The sequence below is a fragment of the Mobula birostris genome, chromosome 16 (assembly GCF_030028105.1).
Source record: "Mobula birostris isolate sMobBir1 chromosome 16, sMobBir1.hap1, whole genome shotgun sequence".
Classification (NCBI taxonomy): Eukaryota; Metazoa; Chordata; class Chondrichthyes; order Myliobatiformes; family Myliobatidae; genus Mobula; species Mobula birostris.
Genome location: NC_092385.1, coordinates 835,250 through 857,452, shown reverse-complemented (window position 1 = coordinate 857,452; position 22,203 = coordinate 835,250). Strand labels below are relative to the sequence as shown.

The window sequence follows — 22,203 nt, the reverse complement described above, 5'->3', positions numbered from 1 at the left end:
TCGCCTCACTACAGGAAGGATGTGGAAGCCATAGAAAGGGTGCAGAGGAGACTTACAAGGATGTTGCCTGGATTGGGGAGCATGCCTTATGAGAAAAGGTTAAGTGAACTCGGCCTTTTCTCCTTGGAGCGAAGGAGGATGAGAGGTGACCTGATACAGGTGTATAAGATGATGAGAGGCATTGATCCTGTGGATAGTTGGGGGGTTTTTCCCAGGGCTGAAAAGGGCACAGGTTTAAGGTGCTTGGGAGTAGGTGCAGAGGAGATGTCAGGGGTAAATTTTTTTATGCAGAGAGTGATGAATGCATGGAATGAGCTGCCGGCAACAGTGGTGAAGGTGGAAACGATAGTCTTTAGAAGAGACTTCTGGATCGGTACATGGAGCTTAGAAAAATAGAGGGTTATGGGTAACCCTAATAATTTCCAGGGTGGGAACATATTCAGCAGAATTTTGTGGGCCGCAGGGACTCTATTGTGCTGCAGGTTTTATATGTTAACCCTTCAGAAGCAGGGAAAATGGCCCATAATGTGGAAATGAGCCGTGAATAAGGAGGTTGACTACCAATGTCATTCTTCCTCAGCCCAGAGATTTAAGGGGTGAAGAACATTTCAGACATGACTGCAGTCAACTCGACTTCTTCAATCTGCAGAAAATTCAAGGCGAACCTCTTCACCCACAGAGTGACTGTTTGGAACCCATCGCCACAGGGAGAGCGAAAGGTGAACAACAAGGGAGGATTGAAAAGGACTGTTGTGGAACAGAATCACTGGGCGGGTCCAGCCGGCCTGAGTTGACTCTCTACTGTACACTAGTTGTGTTATAAATTCACTAAGTACCAGAGGCAGAGTTTAAAATAGAACTGATTTATTTGTCTCAGATCCAGAATATTACATTCCAGTCCCATGGAAGGTGAATATGCAGCAGAAGAAACTCCTCCCATGCCCAGTGACCAGGGTGCAGAACTGGGTGTGGTGAGCAGCAGCAATAATTGCAGAGTTCAGCATTGACAGTCAGTCTCGAAATTGCATTCAGCACGGTGATGGACAAATATCCAGCATGCAGCTTGTTGAAAATTTCTCCCCAGTGTGAACCCGGTAGTGTGTCACAAGGTTAGATTACTGAGTGAATCCCTTCCCACATTCACAGCAGGTGAATGGCCTCTCCCGTGTGTGATCTGACTGGTGTGCCAGTAGTTGGGATGACCGAGTGAATCCCTTCCCACAGTCTGAGCAGGTGAATGGCCTGTCCCCACTGTGAACTGATTAGTGTGCCAATAGGTCAGATGACCGAGTGAATCCCTTTCCACAATCTGACCAAGTGAATGGTCTCTCCCCAGTCTGAACTCGCTGGTGTCTCTGTAGATGAGATGACTGCCTGAATCCTTTCCCACATTCACAGCAGGTGAATGGCCTCTCCCGTGTGAACTGACTGGTGTCTCTGTAGGTTGGATGACTGAGTGAATCCCTTCCCACATTCTGAGCAGGTGAACGGCTTCTCCCCAGTGTGAACTCGCTGGTGACTCTGTAGGTTGGATGACTGAGTGAATCTCTTCCCACAGACTGAGCAGGTGAACGGCTTCTCCCCAGTGTGAACTCGCTGGTGACTCTGTAGAGTGGATGACTGAGTGAATCTCTTCCCACAGTCTGAGCAGGTGAACGGCTTCTCCCCAGCATGAACTCGCTGGTGACTCTGTAGGGTGGATAATTGAGTGAATCTCTTCCCACAGACTGAGCAGGTGAATGGCCTCTCCCCAGTGTGAACTGACTGGTGTGTCAGTAGGTGAGATGAAGAAGTGAATCCTTTCCCACAGTCTGAGCAGGTGAACGGCCTCTCCCCAGTGTGAACTCGCTGGTGTCTCTGTAGGGTGGAAGAGAGAGGGAATCTCTTCCCACAGTCTAAGCAGGTGAAATCCCTCTCCCCAGTGTGAACTGACTGGTGTCTCTGTAGGGTGGATGACTGAGTGAATCTCTTCCCACAGTCTGAGCAGGTGAACGGCTTCTCCCCAGTGTGAACTCGCTGGTGTCTCTGTAGGGTGGATGACTGAGTGAATCTCTTCCCACAGATTGAGCAGGTGAACGGCTTCTCCCCCGTGTGAACTAACTGGTGTGTCATTAGGTGAGATAACAAAGTGAATCCTTTCCCACAGTCTGAACAGGTGAATGGCTTCTCCCCAGTGTGAACTCGCTGGTGACTCTGTAGGTTGGATGACTGAGTGAATCTCTTACCACAATCTAAGCAGGTGAATGGCCTCTCCCCAGTGTGAACTGACTGGTGTCTGTGTAGAGTGGAAGAGTGAGGGAATCTCTTCCCACAATCTGAGCAGGTGAAATCCCTCTCTGCAGTGTGAACTGACTGGTGTCTCAGTAGGTGAGATGCCCGAGTGAATCCCTTCCCACAGTCTGAGCAGGAGAACGGCTTCTCCCCGGTGTGAACTCGCTGGTGAGCCATTAGGTCAGATGACCGAGTGAATCCTTCCTCACAAATTCAGCAGATCACCAGCCTCTGCCCAATGTGAACTGACTGGTGCATGCACAGGTGGGAAGACCGACTGAATCCCTTCTCACCCACAGAACAGGTGAATGGCCTTGTCCCAGTGTGAACTTGCTGATGTACCTTCAATTGAGATGACTGAGTGAATCGATTCCCACTGTCTGAGCAGGTGAACGGCCTCTCCCCTGTGTAAAATGACGGGCGTGCCAGTCAGTCAGATGATCGAGTGAATCCCTCCCCACAGTCTGAGCAGGAAGGATGGTCGATTGAATCCTTTGCTCCACTTCTTAAATATCTAGACAGAGACAGCAAAACTGACATGCCATGTTCCAGATTCCCGGAGACAAATTCCTTCTCGTATTTAACCTGTAAAAAGATTTACAAAATCCATCAATGGATGAAGGACAACATTTCAGATGAGATCACTTAAGTTGTCAAGGTGTGATCTGACATAACACTGTTACTGTGAGGTTCAATACAAGTTGGAGAGAGAAATCATCTTGTAACTGGGCACAGTGCTGGTATCTGGAATGACCATCAAATTCTCTGATGCTCTTCCTGTCTCTATAAGAATGGGGCATTTCTGCCGTCTCCAATCTGTGACCTGGCTCAGTCTGACTCCATTGGTATTATTCCCTGTTCCCACTGAGCTGCATAGGTGCCTGGCCCCACAGTAACTGAAACACTCTCACACAAATAGCCTTTGTTAACGTGCAGCTGAGATTTTCTTTTATGTATTATTAACTTAAAATGCCACAGTTTTAACGCCATATAAAAAATTCCTGCTGAGATGAATGGTTGGTGCGCACAGCTGTTAAAAGGAATTCGAGTGAATGTTGGTATTATTTAAGGTTCTTGTCACTGTCATGGAAAAGTACAACACAGACACAGGCCTTTTGGCCCATTTAGTTTGTGCTGAACTATTTAAACTTTCTACTCCCATACCCCTACCATCCAGGTACCTGTACAAACCTCTTAAATGTTGAAATTGAGCTCGCATGCACCACTTGTGCTGGCTGCTCATTCCACACCCGGATGACCATCTGTGTGAAGAAGTTTCTCCTCATGTTCCCTTAACATCTCACCTTTCACCCTTAACCCATGGCCTCTGGTTGTAGTCCCACCCCATCTCAGTGGTAAAAGCCAGCTTGCATTTAACTTATCTATGCCCCGCTACCACAATCAAATCTCCCCTCAGTCTTCTACATTTCAAGAACTAAAGTCCAGACCTGTTCAATCTTTCCTTATAACCCAAGTCCTCCAGACCTGGCAACATCCTTGTGAATTTTCTCTGAACTCTTTCAACCTCTTTTATATCTTTCATGTAGGTAGGTGACCAAAACTGCACACAATACTCCATATTAGGCCTCAACAATGTCTTCTACAAGTCAACACAACATCCATCAATGGTTGTCAGTACTTTGGTTCATGAAGGCCAATGGGCCAAAATCTTTCTTTCCGTCCTTACCTAACTGTGACACCACTTTCAGTGAATTAAGGACTTTTATTCTCAGATCGCTTTCTTTTACAACACTCCTCAGTGCCCTACCAGTCACTGTGTAAGACCTTGGTCCTACCAAAGTGCAACACCTCACACTTGTCTGCATTAAATTCCATTTTCCATTTCCAAACCATTTTCCCAGCGGGTCCAGATTGCACTGCAAGCCATGATGGTCTTCCTCGCTGTCCACTACACCACCAATCTTGGTGTCATCCACAAATTTGCTGATCCAGTTAACCACACTATCATCCAGATTACTGATATAGGTGACAAACAACAACAGATCCAGCACTGATCCCTGTGGCACACCACTAGTCACAGGCCTCTGGTCAGAGAGGCAACCATCTGCTACCACACTCTGACTTCTCCCAAAGACAGTGTCTCATCCAATTGACTATCTCATCTTGAATGTTGAGTGACTGAACCTTCTTGACCAACCTCCCATATGAGACTTTGTCAAGTGCTTTGCTAAAGTCCATGTAGACAACATCCACTGCCTCGCCTTCATCCACTTTCCTGATAACTTCATAGAGAGACTCTATAAGATCGGATATAAGACTCTATAAGACCTACATGCATAAAGCCATGCTGCCTATTGTTAATCAGTCCACATCGATCCAAATCTTATATATCTGGTTCCTACACATACGTTCCAATAACTTTCCCCCTACTGATGTCAAGCTCACCAACGTACAATTTCCTAGTTTATTTTTAAAGTCTTTTTTGAACAGCGGAACAACATTGTCTAGCCTCCAATCCTCCAGTACCTCGCCAGTCACTGAGGTTGATTTAAATATCTGTGCTTGGGCCCCAACAATTTCTGCAGTTGTCTTCCTCAGGGTCCTACGGAACAACTTGTCAGGCCCTGGGGATTTATCCACGCTAATTTGCCTTAAGACTGTAAACACCTCCACCTCTGTAATCTGTCCATGAAGTTGATGCTGCTTTGCCTCACTTCTATAGACTCTGTCCATCAGATGCAAAAATAAAATCTCCCCCATCTATTTTGTTTTCTCATATGGATTATCATTCTGATCTTCCAGAGGATTAATTTTGTCCCCTGCAATCTTTTTGCTCTTAACATATCTGCAGAATCAGTGAGGATTCTCCTTCACCTTGTCTGCTCGGTCAACCTCATGCCTTCTTTCATTTCTTTCATAGGGTTCACTTGAATTTCCTGTACTTCATAAGTACCCCATTTGTTCCCATTTGCCTGTACCTAGTATGCACCTCCTTTTTATTGATCTGGGAGATGGAAGCCAAAGGGGTGATGGAGCTGCATGGTGGGAGGTGGGGAAGGGGGGGTTAAACTAAAGTTGCAGGGGGAATGGGAGCCTGAATAACAGAACAGATAGTGGAGGGCTGGTGGAGACAGATGTTGTTCAGACCTCAGACAAAGTCAGGAATGAAAAAGTTGAGCATGGTGCAGTGAATACACTGAGCCCGGTATATTTCAATACAAGGAGCAGTATAGGAAAGGCGGATGTGTTCAGGGCATGGATCAACACCTGGAATTATGACACTAGGAACCGGTAACTGTGGATTGGGACGGGCTGCTTTATGGCAAAGGTGTGCTTGGTAAATAGGAGGCCTTCAAAGCGAAATTTTGGAAGTGCAAAGCAGGTATGTGCTTGTCAGAATAAAAGGTAAAGATAGAAACTGTAGGGAACCTTGGTTTTCAAGAGATATTGAGACCCTGGTGAAGCACAAAACGGAGTTGCACAACAGCAGTAGGCAGGCAGGTTCTTATGGAGTGTAAGAAATGCAAGAGAACAAATAAGAAATAAATCAGGATGGCTAAAAGAAGGCATGATGTTGCTGTTGCAGAAAAGATGAAGGAGATTCATCTCAGGGATTCTAGAGATAGATGATTCTAGAGGCAGAGGAATGAAAGGTTGGGGAGTAGCATTGCTTGTCAGGGAAAATATTACAGCAGTGCTCAGGCAGGACAGATTAGAGGGCTTGTCTACAGAATCTTTATGGGTGGAGCTGAGAAACAGGAACGGTATGGCCACATTAGTGGGGTTGTATTACAGACCACCCAATAGTCAACGAGAATTGGAAGAGCAAATCTGCAGAGAGACAGCAGGCAACTGCAGGAAACATAAAGTTGTGGTGGTAGGGGATTTTAATTTTCCATATATTGATTGGGACTCCCATACTGTTAGGGGTCTAGATGGTTTAGAGTTTGTAAAATGTGTTCAGGAAAGTTTTCCAAATCAATATATAGAGGGACCAACTAGAGGGGATGCAATACTGGATCTCCTGTTAGGAAACGAGTTAGGACAAGTGACGGAAGTCTGTGTAGGGGAGCACTTTGGTTCCAGTGATCATAACACCATTAGTTTCAACTTGATCATGGACAAGGATAGATCTGGTCCTAGGATTGAGGTTCTGAACTGGAAGAAGGCCAAATTTGAAGAAATGAGCAAGGATCTAAAAAGCGTGGATTGGGACAAGTTGTTCTCTGGCAAAGATGTGATCGGTAGGTGGGAAGCCTTCAAAGGGGAAATTTTGAGAGTGCAGAGTTTGTATGTTCCTGTCAGGATTAAAGGCAAGGTGAATAGGAATAAGGAACCTTGGTTCTCAAGGGATATTGCAACTCTGATAAAGAAGAAGAGGGAGTCGTATGACATGTATAGGAAGCAGGGGGTAAATAAGGTGCTTGAGGAGTATAAGAAGTGCAAGAAAATACTTAAGAAAGAAACCAGGAGGGCTAAAGGAAGACATGAGGTTGCCTTGGCAGTCAAAGTGAAGGATAATCCAAAGAGCTTTTACAGGCATATTAAGAGCAAAAGGATTGTAAGGGATAAATTTGGTCCTCTTGAAGATCAGAGTGGTCGGCTATGTGCGGAACCAAAGGAAATGGGGGAGATCTTAAGTAGGTTTTTTGCGTCTGTATTTACTAAGGAAACTGGCATGAAGTCTATGGAATTAAGGGAAACAAGTAGTGAGATCATGGAAACTGTACAGATTGAAAAGGAGGAGGTCCTTGCTGTCTTGAGGAAAATTAAAGCGGATAAATCCCCGGGACCTGACAGGGTGTTCCCTCGGACCTTGAAGGAGACTAGTGTTGAAATTGCAGGAGCCCTAGCAGAAATATTTAAAATGTCGCTGTCTATAGGTGAGGTGCTGGAGGATTGGAGAGTGGCTCATGTTGTTCTGTTGTTTAAAAAAGGATTGAAAAGTAATCTAGGAAATTATAGGCCAGTAAGTTTAACATCGGTAGTAGGTAAGTTATTGGAGGGAGTACCAAGAGACAGAATCTACAAGCATTTGGATAGACAGGGACTTATTAGGGAGAATCAACATGGCTTTGTGCATGGTATGCCATGTTTGACCAATCTATTGGAGTTTTTCGAGGAGGTTACCAGGAAAGTGGATGAAGGGAAGGCAGTGGATATTCTCTACATGGACTTCAGTAAGGCCTTTGACAAGGTCCCGCATGGGAGGTTAGTTAGGAAAATTCAGTTGCTAGGTATACATGGAGAGGTGGTACATTGGATTAGACATTGGCTCAATGGAAGAAGCCAAAGAGTGATAGTAGAGAATTGCTTCCCCGAGTGGAGGCCTGTGACTAGTGGTGTGCCACAGGGATCAGTGCTGGGTCCATTGTTATTTGTCATCTATATCAATGATCTGGATGATAATCCGGTAAACTGGATCAGCAAATTTACTGATGATACAAAGATTGGAGGTGTAGTAGACAGTGAGGAAGGTTTTCAGAGCCTGCAGAGGGACTTGGACCAGCTGGAAAAATGAGCTGAAAAATGGCAGATGGAGTTTAATACAGACAAGTGTGAGGTATTGCAGGTTGGAAGGATAAACCAAGGTAGAACATACAGGGTTAATGGTAAGGCACTGAGGAGTGCAGTAGAACAGAGGGATCTGAGAATACAGATACAAAATTCCCTAAAAGTGTCGTCACAGGTAGATAGGGTCGTAAAGGGAGCTTTTGGTACATTGGCCATTATTAATCAATGTATTGAGTATAAGAGCTGGAATGTTATGATGAGGTTGTATAAGGCATTGGTGAGGCCAAATCTGGAGTATCATGTTCAGTTTTGGTCACCAAATTACAGGAAGGATATAAATAAGGTTGAAAGAGTGCAGGGAAGGTTTACAAGGATGTTGCCGGGACTTGAGAAACTCAGTTACAGAGAAAGGTTGACTAGGTTAGGACCTTATTCCCTGGAGCATAGGAGAATGAGGGGAGATTTGATAGAGGTATATAAAATTATGATGGATATAGATAAGAATAAATGCAAGCAGGCTTTTTCCACTGAGGCAATGGGAGAAAAAAACCAGAGGACATGGGTTAAGGGTGAGGGGGGAAAAGTTTAAAGGGAACATTCGGGGGGGCTTCTTCACACAGAGAGTGGTGGGAGTATGGAATGAGCTGCCAGACGAGGTGGTAAATGCAGGTTCATTTTTAACATTTAAGAATAAATTGGACAGATACATGGATGGGAGGTGTATGGAGGGATATGGTCCGTGTGCAGGTCAGTGGGACTAGGCAGAAAATGGTTCGGCACAGCCAAGAAGGGCCAAAGGGCCTGTTTCTGTGCTGTAGTTTATCTATGGTTTTCTAAGAGCAAAACGATTTCAAGGCACAAAGTTGGTCCTCTGGAAGACTGGAATGGCAATCCACGTGTGGAACCAAATCAGATGGGGGAGATCTTAAATATTCTTTCATCTCTATTTACTCAGGAGATGGACGAAGGGTCTATGGGAGTGTGGAAAAGCAGCATTAAAATCATGGACCCTGTACAGATTAAAGAAGAGAAGTTATTTCGCTGTTCAACATGGAACATAGAAATCTACAGCATATTGCAGGCCATTCAGCCTAAAATGTTGTGCCAACCATGTAACCTACTCTAGAAACTGCCTACAATTTCCTTACTGCATAGCCCTCTATTTTTCTGAGCTCCATGTGCCTATTTAAGAGGCTGTTAAAAGACACTCTTGTATCTGCCTTGACCACCGCTACCGGCAGTGCATTCCATGCACCCACCACTCTGTGTAAAAAACTTACCCCTGACATCCCCTCGGTATCTATTTCCCAGCATCTTAAAACTATGCCCCTTCATGCAAGCCATTTCAACCCAGGGGAAAAACCTTTGGCTATCCACACGATCAATGCCCCTCATCATCTTATACACCTAAAGAAAGGCTCCAAACATAAGCAAAGAAATTGTACATTGCTTTGAGGATTTGTTGGAAGTATACAAAATTATGACGGTAGAGATAGGGTAAATGCAAGCCACTTTTTCCATTGAAGTTGGGTGAGATGAAAACCAGAGGTCATGGGTAAGTGGGGAAGGTGAAATTTTAACAGGAACATTTGAAAAAGCTCTTTACTGAAATGGTCGTAAGAATGTGGAATGAGATGTCAGCACAAGTGGTGAATATGAGCTCAGTTTCACCATTAAGTGAAGTTTGATAGGTACCTGGATGGTAGGGGTATGGAGGGAGATAGTCCCAGTGCAGGTAGTTGCATTAGACAGCTTAAATTTTTTTTCAGCATTGACTAGATGGGACAAATAGCCTGTTTCTGTACTGAACTTCTCCATGTTTCTATGACAGAGGAGCTGGCCAAACTTGTTTGGAAGGGAAAAGGTAGGAGTGACAACGGAGCAGCAATGGCTGGAGTTTCTGGGAGCAATTCAGGAGCTGAGTGATCGATACTTCCGAAGGAAGTGGAAGCATTGGAAAGGCAGGAGGACACAACCGTGGCTGAAATGAGAAGCCAAAGCCAACATAAAAGTCAAAGAGAGGGCAAACAAAAGGGCAAAAACTATTGGAAAGCTTTTAGAAACCAACAGAAGACAGCTAAAATAAAAAGTCAGATGAGCTCAGTACATGGAATCATGAGATTGTAGTCATTAATGGCTCCTGGTAGCACCCAACAGTCTGAGGCATTTAGAGAAACAAAATATTCCAGGCCTCAATAACACTGGAAAAGCAAGGTTCCCTGCACCAGCTACCTTTCAACTTTTATTTTGGCAGGCACATACAAACTATACATCCTCAAAATTTTACTTCTGAAGGCCTCCCACTTACAAGTAATCCTTTGCCAGAAAACATCCTGTCCCAAACCACCCTTTACAGATCCTTTCTGATTCCATCAAAATTTACCGTTCTCCAATTTAGAATCTCAACCTGTAGTCCAGACCTCTCTTTTTTCCATATTTACTTTGAATCTCATGGCATTATGATCACTAATTTCTGTCACCAGCCCTGGATCATTTCCTAACAGCTTACTGCACACTTCTACATCAGGAATTCTACATACTGATTAACGGCACATTTGACAAACTCTACCCCTCTAGTCCTTTTACAGTATGGGTGCCCCAGTCAATATATGGAAAGTTAAAATCACTTACTGAATCAACCTTTCTTTATTGGCATAGTCTGCAATCTCTCTACAAATTTGTTCCTCTTAATCCCTCAGACTGTTGGGTGCAAGCAAGTCCCGATAATGGATACAATATCATAACTCCCTGTCCTGAGCTCATCGGCTTTCCTATGATGCTTCTTGCATTGTGATATGCACAGTTGAGCACATTCATCGCACCATGCTCAGCCATTTGATTGCTGACTCTGTCTGAGGTCTGAACAACATCTGACTGGTGTCAAGAAAACACCCTCTCTGCCATTGTCACAAAAACAAAGGAGCTGATTGTGGACGACAGGAGGAATGGAGACAGGCTAACCCCAACTGACATCAATGGATCTGGGGTTGAGAAGGTGAACAGCTTTAAGTTCCTTGGCATACACATCACCAAGAATCTCACATGGTCTGTACATACCTGCTGTGTTGTGAAAAGAGCACAGCAGCACCTCTTTCACCTCAGATGGTTGAAGAAGTTTGAGATGGGACCTGAAATCTTAAGAACTTTCTACAGGAGCACAATTGAGAGCATCCTGACTGGCTGCATCACTGCCTGGTATGGGAACTGTACTTCCCTCAATCGCAGGACTCTGCAGAGAGTGGTGCGGACAGCCCAGTGCATCCGTAGATGTGACCTTCCCACTATTCAGGACATTAACAGAGGCAGGTGTGTAAAAAGGGCTCAAAGGACACTGGGGACCCAGTTCACCACAACCACAAACTGAATGTGAGAAAATGGAGGGATATGGACATTATGTAGGCAGAAGGGATTAGTTTAGTTGACCATTTGATTACTAATTTATTCAATTCAGCACAATATTTGGCCTGTCCCTGTACTATACTGTCTATGTTCTATATCTATATTCTATAACATTGTTCAGTCTGCAATGTGTCAATGTGATTTTCAGTTCACTGTGTTGTTTTAACATACCGAGTTCCGGAGCTTCTTTCAGCATTTTGTCGAACTTTGCCAACCCATTCCTCATTTCCACAGAGGATCCCCTCATCACTCCCTGGGACTGGGAGCCTTTCCCCCTCACCAGGCTGAGGAAGAGTGGGGAATCCTCTGTCGGGGTTCCCTTCTCTGTGAGTTCTGTGATTTCCTGTAAACGATGAACTTGTTGAGTGACAGACTGAGTGAAAGCGAATGGAGAAGGTAATATCTGCTCAGGGATGGGACGTCCCAGTGACTTTGAGCACAGGGACAGTCACTGGGCAGCCTCTTCACCCACACTGTAAATTCCTGGGTTCAGTCATTAGCAGCAAAGCACTGACTGTGGAAATTAAAAATCAGAATATTATTAGAGTCACAGAGCCCAGCAGCACTGAAAGAGGCCCTTTGGCCCTTCTAGTCAATGCCGACCTGTTTTTGTTTTTACTGCCTGTTTCCAACTACCTGCACCATAGCCTCCGTACACCTCCCATCCATGTCATCACCCAAATTTCTCTTTAGTGTCTAAATTGAACCCACACCCTCCACTTCCACTGGCAGCTCATTCCACACTCTCACCAAACTCTGAGTGAAGAATTCCCCTTCAGATTCCTCTAAAATATTTCACCTGAACTTATGTCCAATGTGGGGGTAAGAGGGAAGACGGGGTGGAGAGGGAAGGCAGTAAGGGGGGGCAAGGCTGATTGGGGACAAGGAAACAGAGGGGAGTGTTTATTCGTACTGTTTTGTGAATTGTTTGAACTTACTTGCTGCAAACTTACTATCCTGTACATTCTCAACCAAATTACTGATTACAGATGACAAGTAACATGAAGAGCAGTGTGAGCTGTCTGAAGGACTATCATCCAGTGACTCTCACATCTCTGGTGATGAAATGTTGCAGGGTTTGTCATGGTGAGAATGAACTCCTGCCTCAGCAAGGACCTGGACTCACTGCAATCTGCCCATCACCACAATAGGTCTACGGCAGATGTGATCGCAATGACTCTTCACATGGCCTTAGATCACCTGGACAATACAAACACCAAACGAGTGCTGCTAAACAACTGACAACTGCTCACATGAGACTAATGTCTATATCGGTGACACAGGAAATCACTTCACTGTCACTCTCCTGATACCGTGTCTGAGCTGCTCCCCTCCGGGTATCCTCCCTCAACAAGCCTCTTCCTCAGTCACCATCTGTGAGATTATATAAAACAAAAACAATTAAAACGATCTATCAGACAGCTCCTGTACCCCTCCACCCCTGACCATGCTTCGCTGGTTAAATCTCTCCCTTCTCAGCCCCTTCCTTTCTCCCTTTCCCATTGTAACTGCAGATATGCCAACAGATCCGAATCCGCTGTACAAACTTTGACGCAGAAGTCACAGACACCCCCAACTCGCCACCGCTTCCTGATCTGCACTCGCAGCTCAGGACGGTGACAACTGTTTCCCACTCTGGGGCTTTGTGACAAACACAACGTTAACAGCAAAACAAGTCAGTGATTGATATAAAGAGAAGAATTGTTGCTTCCTGAAAGGACACGCGAGCGTCCGATACAATGGACCAGATCCTCCCTTGTCTCCTACTTCATGTGACCCGGGTCACGGAACGTCCGATCATCCCACTTTCTCACATCACCACCCTCCCCTCACCCCCAATCGCCTCCCGTCCCACACCTTTCCGATCACTCACCCTGCACCCACACGTCCGCCTCTCCCCTCACACACACACACAGATCCCCAAACCCCAAACCCCTTCCCCGCTCTGGGAGCCACAACTAATTGATCCCACAGCCCGGGCTCGAGAGCAGAGCTGAAACCGCCGCTACGATACCGGAGAGGGCGAAGCCTCTAGTCGTTCGACTGAGCTCGGTCCTGACCCTTTCCAACCGCAACCAGCCCCCGGTTTACACGAACTCGACATCAGACCCCAACTCACCGGAGAACCACGGTGACACCTGGGGTCGGCACTGCGCCTGCGTCCAGCAGGAACTGGGAGGTTGCCACAGTGCCACTGGTGGCCGGAGGTCTGCACATCGCCACCGGTTTCGGAGGTCTCCGCAGTGCCACTGGCGGCCGGAGGTCTGCACATCGCCACCGGTTTCGGAGGTCTCCGAAGCGCCCCTGGCGGCCGGAGGTCTGCACATCGCCATCGGTTCGGAGGTCTCCGCAGCGCCACTGGCGGCCGAAGGTCTGCACATCGCCACCGGTTGTCGGAGGTCTCCGCAGCGCCTCCGCTGGCCGGAGTGACGACGGAGAATAAATCACAAACCCGAGATGCTGGAAATCCAAAACAACACTCACAAAATGCTGAAGGTACCCAGCAGGTCAGATAGTATCTATCGAAAAGAGTCGCCGTTTCCAGTTGAGATCCTTCTTCAGGACTGAGAAGGAAGGGGGGAAATATCTGAATAAAAACGGGGCGGGTGAGGAAAAGGCTCACTCGAAGATGATAGTTGAAGCCAGGGAGGTGGGAAATCTCAAGAGCGGGGGAAAAAATCTAATAGGAGAGGAGATTAGACAATAGGAGAAAGGGATGGAGGAATGGACCTAGGGAGAAATGAAAAGCAAGTGAGAGGAATGAAAGGTCAGAGGAAGTAAATTGTGAATTGCTGCCGCAGCTGGAAAGACTGTTTGGACAACGGAGGGAGTTCAGTCTTGTCGCCCTTTTACTGTGACACCCCCGAACTGCACATCAGATCCATCCAAACGAATCTGGGCGAACGTTAATGATCAACAAATATAATAGCGCTCAGCTATCAGCTGTCTGAATTATAACTGACTTTAAAAAGGAAGAGTATTCATGGTCCACATTGTCAGGGTGCTGAGTTTACCAGGAGACAGTCTGCAGGGACGAGAGGTTTTCTGTTGACTAATACACTGTGTGTGGACCCCGCTGGCAATTCTCCTGTTGTGACCAGAATCGAGACAAACACCACGCTGCCCACTCCACCAACAACACGGCACAGCCGGACACATGACAGGGCACTTTACATCTCACAACACTGGATTCAGGGATGAAACCCGTGATTAATGTTGTTGTCCCACTGAAATCATAAGAAACGCCCATTAAGGTGTTTTTAAATACAAGCGCTCCCCCACAGGTGACGTCACACACGCGCTGCTGTGCTCGCGCTGAAGCAGTTAAACGGCTGAGCTACTGATCACGAGACCCCGCCACCCCGCCCACCTCCGCGGCGCTATAGTCATTGGCCCAAGGCGATGTCAATCATTGTTTCCGCCCAGTAGCGGAGGCGGACCAGCCGAGAGGGCGTTACCCCGCTGTCCCACCCCCATGGACACCCCGTCAAAGCGGAACAAACCCGAAAGTAAATGTCCCGCATTTTGATCTATTTCCATTTCCCTCCGAGGGAAGTTGGGGGCGTTTGTGAAGCGTCTCCTGCGACCGGAGTCTGATGTATCGCTGAGAGGTAGGAGGAGACCGCTCGGCCGGTCGGTTTGATGCCGGTTCCCCGGGGTAGGAGGAGTGATATTTTATTGAAAGGATGAAGATGGTGAGAGAGGGGGCGGACAGGATGTTTGTCCCGGTGGGGACAGGAGGGGCTCATCTGTCGAAATGTCTGAGCCCACGGTGGTGGCGAGCAGAGGGATTCACCACATTGGGCGGCAAACACCGGCAGACTGTTGCCCTGCAAGCAGGGCCAATGGTCCGGACAAAGTGGGGACGGGAGTGGTGTTGGGTGGATGAGGAGAGGACTTTTCATATGGTGGGGGTAGCCATAACAGGGGGCACAGCCTCAAAACTGAGGAGCGACCTTTTAGAGTAGTTAAGGAGGATTTTACTTAGTCAGAGAGCAGTGAATCTGTGGAATTCTCTGACACAGACGGCGGTGGGGGCCAAGTCTGTGGGTACATTTAAGTCAGAAGCTAATAGTTTGCTGTTAAGTCAGGGCATTACAGGATATGCCGAGGAGGCAGGTGCATGGGGTGGTGTGAGAACCGGGATCATACATGATAGAACGGCGGAGCAGACTCGATGGGGCTGAGTGGCCTAATTCTGCTCCTATGTCTTACGGTCTTATACTGCTGGTGTCTTACACAGTGAAGATTGACGCAAAATACTTATTACGTTCGCCCACTAATTCTTTGCTCTATTACTAACTCACCAGCGTCATCTTCCAGCGATACAATATCAACTCTTGCCTCTTTTTTTACTCTTTATATATCTGAACAACTTTAGATACTTCATATTATTGGTTCACTTACCTTAATTTTTCATCTTGTCTCTCCTGTGTGTTTTTTCAGTTGTCTCCTGTTAGTTATGTAAAAGCTTTCCAATCCTCTAACTTCCCACTGTTTTCTTGCTATATTATATGACCCTGCTTTTGCTTTTATCAAAACAGGAGAAAATCTGTGGATGCTGGAAATCCAAGCAACACATGCACAAGATGCTGGAGGAACCTAGGAGGCCAGGCAGCGTATATGGGAAATAGTAAATAGTCCACATTTCAGGCCGAGACCCTTCATCAGGACTGGGGAAAAATATGAGACGTCAGAGGAAGAAGTGTGGGGGTGAAGGGGGTGGAAGAAGTTGTAGGTGATAGGTGAAACTGGGAGAGAGGGAGTAATAAAGGAAAAAAAAACTTCTTAGGATATAATTTCCTTAACGAATCTCAAAAGATCATTGCTAATGCCTCCACATTTCTTCAGCCACCTCTTTCAGATCTCTGTAGTGTACACCATTTGGTCCAGGTGACCCAATTACCTTCAGACCATCTCTGTTCCCCAAGAACCTTCTCCCGAATTACATAACTTTACAGATCCTGACCACTGACATCTGGGACTTCCATATTCCTGGCAGGGTCTTCCACAGATAAGCGTGATGGACAATGCTTATTCAGTTCATCTGACATCACCTTGCATCCCCACCCCATTACTACCTCTCCAGCATCATTTTTCAGTGGTTTTATATCCACTTCCGCCTCTCTTTTACACTATATGTACCTGAAGAAAAATTTGGTATCCTCTTTAATATTACTGGCTAGCTCACCTATGTATTCCATCTTTTCTTTAATTATTTTAGTTGCATGCTGTTGGTTTTTAAAAGCTTTCCAATCCTCTAACTTGCTAGTAATTTTTGCTCTATGTCCTCTCTTTGGTTTTTATGTTGTCTTTGATTTCTCTTATCAGCCACGGTTTTGTCACTTTACCTTTAGAATACTACTTCCTCTTTGTGATGTGTATATCTTGTGCCTTCCGAATTTCTTCCAGAAATTTCAGCCGTCACTGCTCTGTTTTCATCCCTGCCGTGTTCTTTTCAAATCAATTTTGACCAATTCTTCTATCATGCTCTCAAATTATCTTTATTCCATATCTGACTTTAGCTTCTCCTTCTCTAATGTCAGGGTGAACTTGATAATAATAAGATCACTTGCCCCTAAGGGTTCTTTGAACTTAAGTGACCTAATTCATTCCGGTTCATTACAACACCCAATCCAGAATAGCTGATCCCCACGTGGGCTCAACCACAAGCTGCTCTAAAAATGCATCTTGCAGGCATTCTAGGAATTCCTCCTCTTGACACCAACACCATCCTAATTTTCCTCATCACCTGCATGACAATCCCCCATGACCATTGTAACACATTTTCTATCTCACTTTGTAATTTGTGCACCACATACTTACTACTGTTTGGGGGTCTCTATACAATTCCCTGTGACGGGATCCTGAAATATCCCTTCTGAACTGTGCTTTTAAAAACAGAGAGAGAGAGAGAGAGAGCTGTACAGCACAAACAACTTGTTATTGAGAGAGAGAGAAGCGAAGACTGCTCACAGTTTGTTTGGGATTTCTGCAAGGACACTGCCAGCTTCTGAGTTCCTTCTGAGCTACTTGATGGACAGCTGGATAAATACCAGGTCAGCTGGTTGTTAGACACACATGATTTTGGACACTGGCTGAGCTTTGTTGTGCCCACATAAAGGTGGGTTTTTAGACGACTGATCAGGAGAATTGGTCAATGGCTCTCGCAGTGTGGAAAAGGTGACTAGTGGGAAGTTATTCATGTGTCCAACCCTCGCCTGGGTTGATCAACTCCACCACATAAAACAGTCCCCTTGTTGTGGTCACATCTGGTGACTTCTAATGGATTTCAGAGGACAACGGGAAGAATTGACGGCATCAGCTTGCTCGAACAACAACAACACCTCTGTCTCTCCATTACTACTCAACTAAATACCACGAACTGAATTGAACTTTAGCCATCATCGTAAGACTGTATCCATTTACCCCAGGCTTGAAGCTTGGTTTTTATATTTCCATATATGTATATAAAATCATTGCTAACCTGTTTGATTTATCCGCATTTATATTACTGTATTGCGTAGTTACTAATAAATACCATTAGTTAGCAGCAATACCAGACTCCAAGGTGTTTTCCATTTCTGCTGGTTCTTTAACCCGTCACGGGGTACATGACAAAATTGGGAATTGTCCAGGATTTGAACAAATTGTGTGGGGGCTTGTTTGGATTGATTGGGGAAAATCCCTTTTGATTTGTTTGTGTGGAAAAACAGCAGAAATGGAGGCTAGTATTGAAAGATTTATGGCAGAACCAACTCCTGAAGAATTGGATGAAGCTAAGAGGGGTGTGCTGTTTGGAATTGCTCAAAGTTTAAACCTCATGGTGACCACTAGAATGAGGAAGATGTTAATACAGGCGTTAATAGCACAGCAATTATCCAAGGGAACGTTTGAAGAGAATGTGTGGGAAATGTGTGGGAAATGTTTGCTGAAGGTAAATTTACTGAGGCGGAGATTCAGCTTCAGTTGGAAAATTTAAGGGAAGAGCAAAAGCAGCATGAATTGAAATTAAAACAGCTCGAGAGGGAGACTAGAGAGGTAGCAACACAGCGAGAATCTGAGAGGGAGATGTGGCAGCTGGGAGGTCCAGTGTTGGACCCTGGTGATTTTTGCAGCTTGAAAGAGCTGGTTGTGATTGAAGATTTTAAGAAGTGTGTTCCAGATGATGTAAGGGCATACCTGGATGAAGAGGCTTGCCACCACCCTGCGGGGGTCTGCTAAGACAGCAGACGATTTGTTTTAACTCACGAGGTTGAGTTTACTCCGGATGAGAGTTTCCCAAAGAGTAGGTGGGAGGATCAGGGTAACCTGGAATTTGAAACTGGGACAAGTGATGAAAGTCCAGAAGAGGCAGCTGTCCCGATTGCCTGTGTTCAGGTCGTTGAAGTACCTGTGGATTCACAGGGTACTGAACTTTGTGTTGAAGCTCAGTTAAGGTCTGAGGTGTCTGACTCGGTTGATAAGGAATGCAGTCCTTTTGTGTCAGATGGACTTGGTTCAGTGAATAGGGGGTTAACCTTGGTGCCAGTGGAAATTGAGGATTCTCAGTCACTTGTATTAGGCAGCGTTCTAAAATTTAGCGATGAGATGAAAATTAGTGAGGTAAATATTACTGCAGCTATTGAGAAAAGTGTTGTTTCTGATCTTTTTAATAAAGTACATGTGAAGGTTGGATTGGTTTCGCGATCTTTGACCTTGCTTTTGGGACAATGGCCTGCTGAAGAAGTATGTGCTACTCTGTTGAATTTTGTTTTAATATTTGGATGTAAACACCTTCAAGGTTATGGAGTTGCTTTTCACGATTGTGATGTGGAGAAAAAAGATTGTTTTGGTTTTGAGAAGCCAGTTGAAGAGGTTACTATGAAGACAAATCAAGATGAAGGTTGTAGAAATAAAATAAATGGATTGTTTGGGATTTTTCACAATATACACATGGTTTTCATAAGTCTGGTGATAGTGCTGAGTTTAGTAAATGGGGGGGGGAGGTTGACACCTATCCAAGGTAATGTTTATCCAGCAGTTCAGCTAACGAGCAAGCTTGCTGTTGTTAATGACCCACACATAAAAACTGATGTTTACCCTGCCTGCGTAGTAAGACGAAGCATGTCTAGAAAGTCTGCTGATGCCCATGATGATTTATCAGAGACGTTTCTACCATCCCTATTCCAACAGGACTTAGAGGAGAGAGAGACTTGTCCTTATCGAGGAAGGAATTTATAGAGGAACAAAATAAAGATGCTGAAATTGTGGCTTTAAAAGAAACAGCTCTCTCTGAGGATGAAATTCAGAAAGAGACAGTGGGATATTACCTAACAGATGGGGTGTTATTGAGGAGGTGGAGACCACCTAGTGTGCCTGCAAATGAGGATTGCGCTATTGTGCACCAGGTAGTGGTTCCGAAGGTTTGCAGGGCTGAGATCTTAAATATGGATCATAGTATGCCTTTAGGTGGACATTTTGGGGTGAAGAAGACAGTGCACAGGATTATGTAGGAATTCTACTGGCCTAATTTAAGAAAGGATGTTGTGAATTTTTGCAGGAGTTTCCATACCTGCTAGGTTGTGGGGAAACCTAATCACATTATTCAAGTAGCACCACTTAAACCCATACCTGCTTTTGGGGAACCTTTTTCTAGGGTCATAGTGGATTGTGTTGGCCCATGTCCAAAGACTGCAGCTGATCATCAGTCCTTGTTAACAATTACGTGTGCTGTATCTAGGTTCCTTGAAGCAGTGCCTCTCAGAAACATCCAGGCCAAGACTGTGGTAAAAGCACTCAGCAAGTTTCTCAGACTGGTAGGTCTGCCCAAAGAAATTCAATCTGACCAGGGTAGTAACTTTACTTCAAGAACATTCCAGGGGATAGTTGGAGAACTGGGAGCTAAGCACATTGTGTCATCTGCATATCACCCAGAGTCCGAAGGAGCCTTGGAATGGTTCCCCTCCACTCTTAGGACCATGATTAAAACATATTGTGTGGAAAATGAAAGAAAAAACTGGGATGGGGGGGTTCCCCTACTCTTATTTGCTGTTAGGGATTCGATTCAAAAATCACTGGGGTGCAGTTTGTTTGAGCTTGTTTTCGGTCATAGGCCCAGAAGACCTTTGACCCTACTCAGAGAACAGTAGTCTGGTCCGGAAGTATGTGTCAGTGTGCTGAATTATGTTTGAAATTTCAAGGAAGGCTTAACAAGGCTTGTGACCTTGCAAAGCAGAATTTGCAAAACTCCCAAATTAAAATGCAACACTGGTTTGATCGGATAGCACCTGTGAGTACCGTTATGAAAACAAATGAAGCTGTGGGGCCTGGTACCGAGATACCAGATAATTTTAATGTACTCAGTGTAGTCTCCACAAAACTCGAAAACACGATTGTTTTGAAAAATATTAATGATAAAGTCCATCATTTGGAGCCTGCACAGCAAAAACAATTGAAAGAATTAATTGACAATTATTAAGATTTATTTCTTGACATTCCAAGACAGTGCACGGTTGCACTGCACGACGTCATTGTAGGCTCAGCCGAGCCGATCAAACAGCATCCCTACAGAATGAACTTAGAGGAAAATAGAATGGTGAAACAAGAAAGAACAAAGAGAGTGGATGACTGTATTGATAAAGTGGGAAAGGCTAAATACCTCACAAAGATTGACCTGTTAAAAGGATACTGGGGTGTTCCTTTGATGGAAAGGGCTAAAGAAATATCTGCATTTGTCACCCCATCTGGACTGTATGAATACAAAGTTTAACCCTTTTGGATGAAAAATGCTCCAGGGACATTCCAAAGGATGATCAATTCGGGGATTCAAGATTTAGAAAATAGAAGGGCTTATATTGATGATCTGGTTGTAAGGAATGACAAGTGGGAAGAGCCATGATCATACTGAATGGCAGTGCAGGCTCAAAGGGCCGAATGGCCTACTCCTGCACCTATTCTCTATGTTTCTAAGAGCATATTGCAGCTGTAGAAAAGCTTTTTGACAGGCTTTCCGGGGCTGATCTTACTGTGAACCTTGCTAAAAGTGAGTTTGGTCATGCTACTGTTATTTATCTGGGCTATGTAGTAGGCCAGGGCCAACTGGCTCCTGTACAGGCCAAGGTTCAAGCTATTGATGAGGTTCCCGTTCCGACGGGCAAGGAAGCTTTAAGAAGGTTTTTAGGAATGGTTGTGTATTATCAAAAGTTTTGTAAGAACTTCGCAGACATCTCTCTTCCCCTAACGAAACTTCTAGGGAAGAGTGAAAGATTTGTATGGAGTGACCTTTGCCAGGGGGCATTTGAACGCCTGAAAACCATCCTGTGTTATCATCCTGTGCTCAAATCACCTGATTTTTCAAAAATGTTCTCTATAGCGACAGACGCTAGTGACTAAGCTGCTGGGGTGGTACTGTTACAGAAGGGTGAGGATGACATTAGACATCCAGTGGCTTATTTCTCAAAGAAATTTAACGTGCACCAGAAAAATTACTCCACTGTTGAAAAGAGTTGCTATCACTTATTCTGGCTTTACAACATTTTCAAGTTATGTTTGTCCTGCCCAGAAACCTTCTGTGGTTTACAAGGACCATGCTCCATTGGTGTTTCTAACTAAGATGAACGATAAGAATAGAAGGTTATTAAACTGGAGTCTGATCTTGCAAGAATATGACCTGAAAATTAAACATGTGAAAGGTACTGACAACATTATGGCTGATTGTTTATCCAGATGTTAAGTTAGAAGTTGTACACGTTTTGCTGTTATCTGATAATTATACATGTATGGTTTCAAACTTTGTAATCTACAGTTGGACTGAAAATTTTGCTGCTTCATCAAAATTTTTCCCAAAAGGAGGGAGTTGTGACGGGATCCTGAATTATCACTTATGAACTGTGCTTTTAAAAACAGAGAGAGAGAGGGAGAGCTGTACAGCACAAACAGCTTGTTATTAAGAGAGAGAGAGGCGAACACTGCTCACAGTTTGGAATTTCTGCAAGGACAGTGCCAGCTTCTGAGTTCCTTCAAAGAGAGAAGGGAGGAGCTACTTGATGGACAACTGGTGTTTAGCATGCTGGGATA

At 45.0% G+C, this 22,203-nt stretch overlaps 1 long non-coding RNA gene and 1 pseudogene across 1 annotated transcript; one reads left to right on the top strand and one right to left on the bottom strand.

Moving 5' to 3' along the window:
• Positions 1-873: 873 nt before the first annotated feature.
• LOC140210913 (uncharacterized) overlaps positions 874-22,203 on the bottom strand; it is a 33,874-nt pseudogene continuing 12,544 nt past the window's right edge.
• LOC140210916 (uncharacterized) lies at positions 14,609-17,635 on the top strand. The gene is made up of 2 exons (XR_011889335.1): positions 14,609-14,756; positions 15,690-17,635. It is a non-coding gene; the product is annotated as an uncharacterized lncRNA (long non-coding RNA).